Consider the following 12000-nt stretch of genomic DNA (forward strand, 5'->3'; position numbering starts at 1 on the left):
GTATGCAATGAAGAAGTAAAACATCCCATTACAAGAACAGAACCTGCTAATCAATCAATAATGTATACAAACAAGTAATATTTAGGAGAATGTGAATTTGCCCTGGCAGAAAGTATACCTAGACCTGTTGTAACAGTTAAGCACAACAGATTAGTGGTTTAATTTACTGGCAAATGTGTAGCCCATGGGTTCTAGTTTGCTCAGCTGTGGGAAAAGGCCAGGTTGTCAGTCCTTCTTCTCGCTAGGGGACAAGTGATGACAGCTGAAGATTTACTTGTCTGTCACACTTCCCTGCTATGGATGAGAAAGGAATCCAAAGGGAGTATTAAATAAATAGAATGACTGAAAGGAGATATGTGGGGAGGGCTGAGGAGGCTGAGGTAGAGCTTTCCAAAAGTTAACCTGGCTGGTAGAGAAAGAAACTTCCTAACAGCCACAACTATACAGAGGACAGGGAGATGTTCAAGCCAGTGGAGATAGGACACTATGCCTGCTGGAAAAGAAAATTACTATGGGATAGCAAGAGCCAGGAACAAGGCAGAAGGCCCTCTAAAGACCAGGAGTATAGTTTTGGGCTGAATTCAGGACTGTGAACGCAACCAGCACAGGGAGCACCACCATACAACTGCCTCTGTCTCTGCAGACCTTTTATGCAGCCTCTGTTCCGAAATACTTAGAAAGATTTAAGCATATGAAAAAGGGTAGCTGTTTCAGGTACACAATACAAGCAGGAAGGATGCTGGAGAATTTTTTTAACAACAAACTGTAGAGAATTGAAGTCCCTACAATATATTGTGGCTAGACCACCACTTTTTCTGTTCATGGCCTGAACTGACAGAAAGTTGTGTAGGAGTAGATAACACTATTCTAAATCTGAGGAATTAAGCCTTATAGAGGGTCAGAGTATATTAGCTGAAGCAGTAACAGCTGGTGCTTGGACTGTACTGACCTGCACACAGTGCTGTTTGTTGGTTTGAGGCAGGAAGAGGACTCACTTCTGTCCAACTGAATGACGCCCTGCAAATAATTCAGCACTGGATCTGCAAGAACTCACCTTTAATTGATTAGTTGCATTAGCAAAATGTTTGGCTTTGAAAAGTCTGTTTTTGCAGTTTAGTGTTAGGATCTAAGAACAGCCCATACATGCTCCTCTGGCTGATACAGCTATTTTGTGTCCACTGAAATGGATCCCAGAAACCAGAGGTTTCTAGTGTATTTGTTCTTATAACAGGTCCGTGAGCAGAGGCCCCATGCTGTGTAAAGACGGACGGAGACTCTCATGTTTGTGAGGTAATTTTACTTGTGTACGTGAGGCAATCACTTAAGGACAGGGACTCACAAGAGTGTAATCATGTAAGCTGTAATTTGTACTGTCTTATGCTGTGATAATAAGGGGTTACAAAGGAAGTTTGTGGTGTGGGACAGAAAAAAATACTGATCTTCCAGAGCCTTAAATAGCATCCAAACTGCCGGAGCACCCTTACTCTGAAAATTAATGAGCTCAATGGCTAGACTGAAACATAGGAAAGTTTGTTCAAAGTGAAATAATGTTGACATCTAAAGATACCACATACTTTTTCCTCTATCAGTCTGACAGTTATGAAGTTGTGCTAATACTGCAGCTGTGCTAATCTGTCCCTTACTGTCCTTGCACCTCTCTTGTACAGTATGTCGCTAGACACCTGGAGTATGCTCAGGGTGCCCTGTCGTGTTGATAACAGAGTGACCTGTCGTGCAGCCAATGCATGTGAGAGTCCAGGTGCACTGACACCCTAGCTCGTCGCCCACTCCAGTTAGGGCACAGGGCCCTGGTAGGCTCAGTTTTGCCCACAAAGCTGTTAGAAGACATGCACCTGCCTTCTTACACTTGGCTGTATCAAAAGAAACAAGACATTTCAAAACACAGCCACACATGAGCTAGTGGATAAATGTAAATCTTTGCTTTTGGTTAGACACTAGCCAATAATTTCAGCCTTGCATTCTTTTTTTTTAAATGTCTGTTCTGAAAGGGCTTAAGAAACAGTCTTTAATTAACCAGTAAATAGAGTCTCTTGCCACTGAGAAGGAGATTTAGACAATCCCTTTAATTAGTGGAACCAGATTGAAGTTTGATTGCAAATAGCAGTTTACTCCCTGTTCAAGTGAAGTGAGGTGCTGGTAAAGTGTTAAAAAAAGCTTTTTTCTGTATCCTCCCTCCACTCCAGCTGAAGCTGCTATTACATAAAGGGAGGACTTGTTTAAATCCACATATCCATGTAGTTCTGTTGTTTGAACTGGAAAGGCAGGTGAAATTGGATTCACATAATGACTTATGAAATTTAAAGTGGTCTTCTCATGGCTGACTTCTCCTTGTTATGCAATTAATGCTTTACAGTCCAACCGTACAAGCCAGAAGTTGATGAAGAACCTTGCTATATTAAATGGATGCCCTAGGTCAAGGTTTATTAGCATTCAAAGAACTTCCTAACTGATAACATTTTTCTAGGACTCCAGATGGTGAGTTCCTTGTCTTGTCTTCCAAGTAAGCACCAAAGGCTGCCAATGTATTACTATTTTCCTCCCATGCTTTAGCCCCCCTGCTTAGGTACATACAATTATGTTAATCCTGCTTCTCTCATGCCCCTCCTTTTTGGAATCATCTGGTTTAAGTTTTGCTTACCTGCCTAGTGTGAAACAAGTCTTCTCTGCCTGACTGCATAAGGAAGTCACAAGTCATTAACAGCTTATGTTAAAGTACCTGGTGGGAATATGCACTTTGCTTACAATAATTTGTTTTCTTAAGGTGGGGAAAAAATGTACTGAATGCTGCAAACGAAGAATGATGATTGACTTAGGGAGATAGTTGTAGCACTTTGCCCTGTCCCAAAAATCATTTACAGTTGCCTGGAGAAAACGCAAACTGTTGTAAAATATTTCCATTTAAAACATCAGATCCCCTCCAGCAGCAGCTTCACTGGAGTTGCTTGCCCTCAAAGCCAGAAGCTGTTGTTAGAACAGGTTTGACCAGTTACTGCAATTCAGAGGACAGTTTAAATAGTTATATACTAGTGTTGCTGGATTAATCTGTGTGAAAATACCACTATTGCTCTAGTCACCACCACAGTGCACTAGGATGAACCTTTACCTCTGTTTCAAGAGTTATGGAGCACCCTTGGTGCCTGGGGTCAGCCCAATCACCACATCAGCAGCAGTAGTACCCAAATCCCCAAGTCGACAAGCATGGCACTGAGAAGAGCTAAGGGAGCAGGAGGAAAATATTTAACTGGAACAGCTGTGGAAGAACATGATAAAGTCCTGTGGCTCTTTCTTCAGGGGAATGATCTCTCTCCTGCTCTTTCCCTCTCTGTTGCTTCAGGGTATATGTCAGCCAGCTCTGCTTTTGGGTGTAATTTGAAAACAGCTAGTAAATAATGAGCTGCAGAGCAAAGGCTTTCAGCTCTTAGTAATGGCCAAATTATGGAAGGAAAAGAGATGATCAACGGGTATTTTTGGACAGAAGGGGAACAGAGGAAAGCATTCAATAGTAAATGGTAAATGGTGGGGAACAACACAAACAGAAAAGATCCAGGTCTACTGCCTTCACATCATAGCTGGGATAAATGGTTGCAGTATCTCTAGCTATTATTAAGTACAAAAAAAGAAAATATAATTTCCTATTGGCCACATGACAGGATATCCCACCTCACACAATGACATCTGCCTGGTGCATGCAGATGTTCCAACGTGGACCAAAAGATGACTCCTACACCCCAAGCAAGCTGTCCAGCATGGGAAACAAACAATGAGTGTTGTCAGATGTCAGAGTAAAAGGGAAGAGTGGAAAGGTCAAATGGAGATATGTTTTGGTGGCTCTGCCATTATGCTGCTGCAGAGAAGTTAGAAACATTAGGCCAGGGCTACTGATTCTTAAATGCTCATGCTCAGGACTACTGCCACATTTCCAGTTCTTTTATTCTCCTTAGCAGGGTGTGGTGGCAATGTCCTATTTTTCTTGCTTCTCCAAAATCTGCTCAGAACCAGCTAGAGTGAAAGCAGGCCAGAATATATCAGCCTCTGATTTGGCCTACCAGCCAGATTGCTGCAACAGTGTCTGTCAGATTTTATCTCAGAGATCTCTACATCGACTGACGTTTTAATGTGTTATTCCAGGCTTCATATCGCAAATGTTGATGTGAACTTTGGTTTCAAAGGAATTATGATCAAGTTTTCACTGGAGGAAGAAAAAAGGCCAACAGCTGAAACTGATTTTCTTAGATAAAACAATAGTCGGAAGGTTGGTGGCTTAGACTCAGGGCTCATAGATCTCTGGTTAGAACTGACTGAAGGCTGTTGTTTCTCATGCATGAGCTGAAAACTGATTTCCCAGTAGGCTGGTGTCAATGTTGCAGAACTGTATGAGAGTTCTCAAACCATGGGTATGTGAAGAAGTCACTGGAGGTAACAGGTTACTCTACATCAGCTGGTCTGCAGGTTCCCACGCCTGCTCCTCCTCCATGATAAGGGTGAGGTAGTTTGAAATTGTGTGCTCTTTGATGAAAAATGGATCGACCAGTTTGCGTTTGCCAAGTAATATTGTGGGATGAAAACACACATGAAGGGACAGTTTCTATGAGAAAAAATTCATGACTGCTAGCTTGCTATTCAATGGTTACATGTTATGTGTCCTTCACAGTATCCACAGAGTATAAAGCAGAGTGCAGAAAGTGTTAACAGCTGTGGCAGCCGTGCTGTGTTGCTCTCTCGTGTGAAGGGATCCATAGTAGTGGGACCTAAGGTGATTACTGCTTAAGATATATCTTCTCTTGGCTAGTGGAAAGATGAGTGCTTCCAGAGCTATCAATCCAGTTTACTTTGAGAATATCATAAAAAACAGCAGTCACCACAATACATGCTTCTGTTTCATTAGTATATTGGCTGCTAATGGCCTTTAAACATAAAATCCATATGGAGAAAAACACAAAGAATTCCTCAGTTCTTTGAATCTTTTTAAAAATTGCAACTACTTCAATTTAAAAAATTTGCTCTTCCTCAGCCCTATCCTAATAGTTGTCAGGATGGCTAGATAAGCTATTATTCTTTCATCTATATAATACACTTTTGGCCTGAAGCAAAACTTGGAGTTGCTCAGTAATGTCAGGAGAACCACACTAAATAAACATCCACTTCTGATGTAATTTCTTCAAAGCTTTCCGTTGTGTGCAAAGAACTCAAAGTCCAGCTGAAAGTTGGGGTAACTTCTTCAGGCAATGGCTTTTGCTTTCGTGTTAGGAAAAGACAATTACAAGGATTATCGCTCAAAGGGACAAGGTACTGATTCTCCTCTCATTTTCACCAGCCTGGATCAGAACTAATTCTACTAACTTCAAGGATTTAGTCACTGTGAGGAAAGAATGTGGGTGAAAAGGTGCTCATAAAGCTGCAGCAGCATTTTGATGCCAATTAGCGCTGTTAAACACTAGCAATCTGCTGTTGCCAACAAGTGGTTTTCTAGAATTAGAAAGGGTGCTCTGAGCACAGCAACAATCAAGAGTTCACTTGCACCAGGGCCAGGCTTTTAAAGAAATATTTGATAAAATGTATACCAGTGCCTTTTCCTGCTTGTCCTGTATAGCCTTTTGAAAAACCCCTTCTTTTCTGTTTTGCTTACATGTTTCTGAAGCATTGATCTTTATGGTGAAGTTTAACATATCCCTTCCTATCTTACTTCCGTCCTGTCAAATACAGTTTCAAATAACTGGAGCCACTTGTCTTTCATGATCAAAGTGATAGAGGGACTTGTGTTCTCAAGCTTTCTTGGCAACACGTCAAGAACAAACCCTTCTTGTGCGTCGTATATAATAATATGATTTGTTGCATGGACTGTATTTGTTTGAAGAAAGGGTAACTGCATAGATTTTAGGAAGGTTTTGAGAGATATAGTTTAAGGAATACAGAGAAAACTAAAATCAGACACAGAGCGACTTAGCTTTGGTACAGGAAAATAACAGAGATTCATAGACTGTAAGGTCAGATACGGTCTTATGATCTCACCATTTGACCGGCTATATAATTTAGGTTGCAGAATGTCATTTAGTATTTCTTGCAGTGAGAATTACTTGTGCCCTTCATGAGCTTTCCCAATTAGTGATAATTTCTTAGTAATTTGTTTAAATTCAATGGCAATCAAATAAAATGCAGAGTAAATTTAACAGTTATTTTTCTAATTTCATGTGCTGTGGGGTCAGTGACCTGCAAACCCCTTTATGATCCCTGTGTTGTGAGAAGAACTCAAGGACTGAAGTCATGGTGCCCTCTGAGTCTCAAGAAAATCTACAGGTCAATAACCTTTTATTTCTGACCTTTTAATGGGCTCTAGTGGGCCATGAAGACCTAAATGCCAGCTTTTTCAGATTCCTGGGAAGCTTCAAGCCTCTTGAATTTAATTCTCTCTGAGAGTTTTGCTCTCATATATTCAGGTCACTGATACTGCAAGAGCAACTTGCAGCCATGTGTGAGGGGGAAGGTTTGGGGCATCAAGTATTGTGCAGCTAGTGCTACATGATGAATCCAGGGCAGCCATGTAGCTCAGGAATTACACTTCTGCCTGGGAGTAACTCATAGCTATGTCTCACCTAACTGTGTCTTTCTGAGGAAAAGAGCAGTGATGCAGATTCCTCATGTGTTTTATCTGGATGAGGCCAATCGATCCACTGGTCATGGAGGAGCTTCTCTTCCACTCTACTGTGTTCTCCATTACAAACTCCACTACTTGCTTTTTAGTCATCCTATCTTTCCCCTTATTTCTAAGAATGGCTTGTCTAATTATATTTAAATCAATCATCTATTCTCCTAACTGTTTTATTAATTTCTATTCTGCAGAATTCAAAAAAATATTATAAATTGCCTCGGCCATTTTGAAGACAACTTCAAGACATGTTGATTTGAGGGATGTGTCCAACACCACCAGTGTGCAGCTACTGTACTGGTGGAGAGGGAGTTGACCTTTATGAGACTTGTCCTCTGTTCACTCTTTTGAACACATGCATACAGATGCACATACACACACATCCATACTGAATGGGGAAATACTGTCATACAGAGTCATATTCTTTTATTTTGCTTTTTCCTCTGCCATCACTTAAAGCAACTATTATCTTACTGTGGGGTAACAGTCTCTCTCCTGTCTCCCAGAAAAGGGAAGATCCTGTGGAAATGGCAGCACCCATCTACACTGATTGCTCCTGGTTACTTCCCAAGTGAGAGTGTGGGAATGTCACATCGGGGACACCTTGGGGACCTCCCTCAAGACCAATCCTACCAGGCACTGAGGCTATGAGCCATGATGGCATTGCAGCTGAGGACTGCTCTGCACAGCACAGAGGGGCCAATGCACTTGTGTGCACTCAGGTGGATCACAGATACTTTTAAGTGCCTGCCACAGCATTGGTGTAGAGGCAATATTGTAGTACAGAGTTATCGCTGTTATTTCAGAATAGATCAGCTGCTGCCCTGCACTCCTTTGATGGCTGCTCTGGAAGGCCTCCTTCTCTTTCAGTACAAATGCATGTGAAATACTGTGCTGTCACTCTTGTAACCATGAGGGCATTCCTTAAAATCAAGAAGGTAAATCCCATTTGCATGTCACCCTCATCTTTGTTCTTTAAGTAAGTTGGTACCTGTGTTGAACTGAGTTCTGAAAGATAATAAAAAATTATTTTTACCACCTAAGGAGGCAATGGGATGTCTGTTGTTGGATGTTTTTTACAACAGATTAGAAAAATATCTGTCAGGAATGGTTTAGGTAGAGCTGAGCTTACCCAGGGGCAGGGGAACAGATGAGGTGATCTCTTGCAGTCCGTTCCAGCCCTATTTTGTACAATCTTCTGCCTCCTTACTGGAATGCAGTCAGTGCGCAATTTGTGCAGAACAATTCACATGTTCATTGTGGCAGAAGAGCCCGAATTCCCTGATCACCAGTCAGCCATATGGGTTTGGGTGCACTGTGGGACTTGGTGCTCAATGCTGCTCTGGCAGGAGGTTCATTCAGTGTGTTTGCTCTCTTCAGTGCAGTCATTCCTGACAGCTCATAAGGAAAAAGGCAGTCAACTTCACTAGAGCTGTTAGGAGCCTGGGGTCAGAATGACAATTCCACATACTGTAAAACTGCTGCTATTCGAGGACTTGCTGGTCCCAAGGCTCAAGAAGAGCAAGTTTCTAGGGTCACAGTTCTGGGTTCTGGGTCGCTGGAGAATGTAGCAATTAATTGATCTTTTCAGGTTTAGCTGTCTGGGTCACCAGAAACCAGTTAGTTTCTAGGGAGTGTTTCAGGGCCATGGGATCCTAAAGCATCTGTGGCCCTTTTGTGATGGTCCATTGCACTAAAAGCCTGGAGGAGCTTCAGCTATGACAGCTCAACCCTATCTTTCCTCCCTGTTCTGAACTGGGGACATGCTGGAACAGGCCATTGTGGGCAGCGGCGCTGTCCAGACTTACAGTTGCAGTTCTTGGGCTAACTCCAGGACCAGAGGATGACAGGACACTTGTCGTCTGTAACCACCCTCTCCCTATAGGTGCAGAGAGCACAGAGCACCACATTTGTTCCCTTGAGGAACAAATCAATTTTGGTTTCAATGGTGTATCAGGGGCTGGATCTTCTTAGTAATACTCTTGAAATAAGCTGGATCTCTTCAAGAGAGCCACACAAGTGTCAAAGTAGGATAATCACTAGGTACCATTTGGTTTTGAATTTTAATAAGCTATGATTTTTTTAATGCAGGTAGGTATATCTTGTACTGGCCCAGCCTGCTGGTTATGCAGAGACAGCCTAACCAAAGCCTGCTGAAATGTATAGCAATCTTTCCATGGACTTTGGTGGGGTGCCAGGAACATTGCTGTCTGAGACAGACTGCTGCTACATAAGAAAAAGCCAGGGCTTTAACTTCAAGGGCTTGCACACACAGGTAATGAGGCTTTATTTGCATGACAAGCTAAATGGTATCAGCAAAGTGTAAGGATAAACTTCTGCCTGTCTCAGAGGATTTTCTTACTAAGGCTGAGTGGGAAAATTTTCCTGTCATGAGAAACAGTATTATAAAATGTTGATTTGTTGAAAAGGAAACTTGTTTGAGAAACATATCAGCTCTGTTGAAGCTATGGGTAGGAAACGCTTTTTTCTCATAGAGGACTGGGACTTCAGGAGAAAGTGCTGGAGAAAAGGGGGAGAATGAAATGGGGGAGCACATACGTCTGACTCCACTGGATCAGACCAAAAATCCTATTTTCTGCCAAGTTGGAACTAGATGTCCATGGAAAGAATTTGACAGAGGATGTATATGGTGATCCTCCTTCCCATAATCCCCATTGAAAGGCAATGGGAAGAGAGAGAAGTTAAACACATTCAAGCCAGACAGCAGCCCAGTGGTAAGGGCTCTCACCTGCAGGTCCTGAGTCTGGTCTCAGATCAGATTAAACAAAAGCTGCAGTCTGGGTTTCCCAGTAGGTGAGTGCCCTGAAGAGTGTCACTGGCAGTGTGTATGTGCAGCTCTAGCCTTTCATCAAACATTCATTCTGATTTAGAAAGAAAACATTTTCCAAACCCATGCAGTTTCCCAGGAAGTCAGATTTGCATGCTGTGGCCAGTTCTGGGCTTGTTCCACCACTGCTGTCACATGCTGTCTGCTAGAGTCAGAAGTATCTTTCCCACTCTGGTGGCAGGGAGCTTTGTACAACATTGCTGCCTCCACCATCTCCCTCTTTGCTCTTCCCATCAGATAATCAGATAAGTTTCTTCCTCATTGCTCTTGGGTGTGGTGGTACCATATCAAAAGAGACTATTAGGGCCTTTGATACAAAAGCAGTGCAGCAGTGTGATCTACCTGGGTAAGAAAATAGTACCTATTAATAACGGGCAAATGTTAAAAGCAACACCTCTCATAGTCTGGGCAAATGAGTTGCACATCTCTTTGATAAGTGGGAACATACTAGGACGGGAGCATCTGAATTTCTTTTCCAAGCTCTGAGGTGAGTCCACAGTTGCTACCTACCTCTTGGTGCTGGCCCACCAAACTGTCTGTTTCCCATCTCAGAGTTTGGTCCCTTCTCCAGGGGGTCAGAGAGGACACTCCACTGGCCTGGTGACATAAGCTGGGTTTGATGGCAAGAAATCAAAGATTTTGGACAAAAGAATTCATGTGAAATTATAGCGGTATCATTTTACTATGGTGGACTGCTTTTCTGATATATATATATTTTCCTCATTAATACTTCTGTGCTACATTTTATATAACTGAAGGACACAACAAGAAAAAATGTATCCATCTTTCCACCCTACATAACTTTTTGCTAACTTGCCTTAAAATCTGATGTGTCTTCAGCAGCAGCAAAACAGTTTGGAGTGCAAAACTGTAAAGTGATGTGTTGCTAATTATGCAACAGCATGGATCACTATGTCTTTGTTTTCTAACTGGCTTTAGAATGACACCTTGAAACACAATATTGATGGGCCTGCAGTTACTGATTTATACTCCCCAAGTGCATTTTTTTTTCTGATATAAATAATACAATAAAAAACTGTAACGGGAAAGGTTACAGTCAAAGACATGTTTCTACATGTTTCTCTTCTTGATAAAATACTTTTGTTACCCAGGAGACTTCTCCCTCACTCCAGAAATATAATACTCTGGTTTAACATAAAGTGACAGGCAAAGTGTCACAAGGAAAACACAGGCTCAGCAATACCAGAAAAGCCATGAGAAATACATATTCTTGCATGAGAGATTTTATGTGTGATATACATGTTCACACTGTATGGATGCCTTGTCAGAGCATTGCAGACCTGGAGAGAGCAGGAGGGTTTAAAAGAGGATTGAGACCTGATGCTTGGATGGTTTAAAATGACAAGATTAGGAATTTAATCCCAAATTAAGTCCCCCAAATTATATCTGCCACATTGGGTCCAAATGGGAGTGGGAATAGAGTATGCATGAAAGGGAATGATGTGGGGTAGGAGAAAAGGAAATTACTTGCTAAGGTGTCTGAGCCATGGTTCCTGTCTGCTTTTGCTGCAGTTACTGTCCCTGTCTTTCCAGCCACCCTCTTGCCAAAGGGCACCACACTGCACAACCCTGCCTACAGTTTAAACTACTATCCACTTGGGTTCAAATTATCAGGCAATCTGTGTGATCTGCCTCTTCTAAAGTGGTAAATTTTGACTGAGGGCTCACAGACATTGGGGATTTTAACCCATCTCAAGTACTGCCATTGAAACCAGCAGGAAATGCAAGTAAAAGCCTAACACCCTCAGACTGCCAAAAAAAAAATAAAGCTACCCCTTTTCTAATCAAAAAGGGAAATGGAATTCTACCATGTTCCTCATGGCTTCAAATAATCAACATTAGCACACTGGAGGTCTACCCACTTCTGTACTGTCTACTTTATTCTGCACAGGCAAACTTGAGAAATTCCAATCCAGATTACTTATTCACAGACTCTCCTGCAAGACTCTCACTCTAGAGTCACCTGAAGTGACTTTGAATGACAAACTATTCCTGTTGTTCTTATGAAAAGCCAATATGTTACGCAGCCTGCCTTTTCTTCCAAATCACCTGATATAGTTTAATATGCCACCCTGGAAATTTATTTTTAGTGACAAAGATAGTACCTTATCATTAACTGTGGAATTCAGGAAGCACAATGAGTAATCTATCTTTAGTCAGTCATTCTTCTACAAATCCTTCAGACCTGTAACAATTTCCCATTATGTCATTCCTACTAAGACAGATGTGGCTGAAAGATAAGCCTTGGGGAAGAAGGCAAAGTTGCAGAACAGTCTTAAATGCACAGAGTAACCTACAGACATTGCTTCTTACTAACAGTTTTTCTGATTTATAATAATGTATCTTATGCATTAGATCCCATATCCTTAAGACATGAGGAATGAAAGAAATGAAAATGTAATTTGTTTCATATGCTGGTGAGTTATGTACTTTTAAGTGGGTTCTGCTGCTCTGTGAAACAAGATTT

Source organism: Strix uralensis, chromosome Z (genome assembly GCF_047716275.1).
Source record: "Strix uralensis isolate ZFMK-TIS-50842 chromosome Z, bStrUra1, whole genome shotgun sequence".
NCBI lineage: Eukaryota > Metazoa > Chordata > Aves > Strigiformes > Strigidae > Strix > Strix uralensis.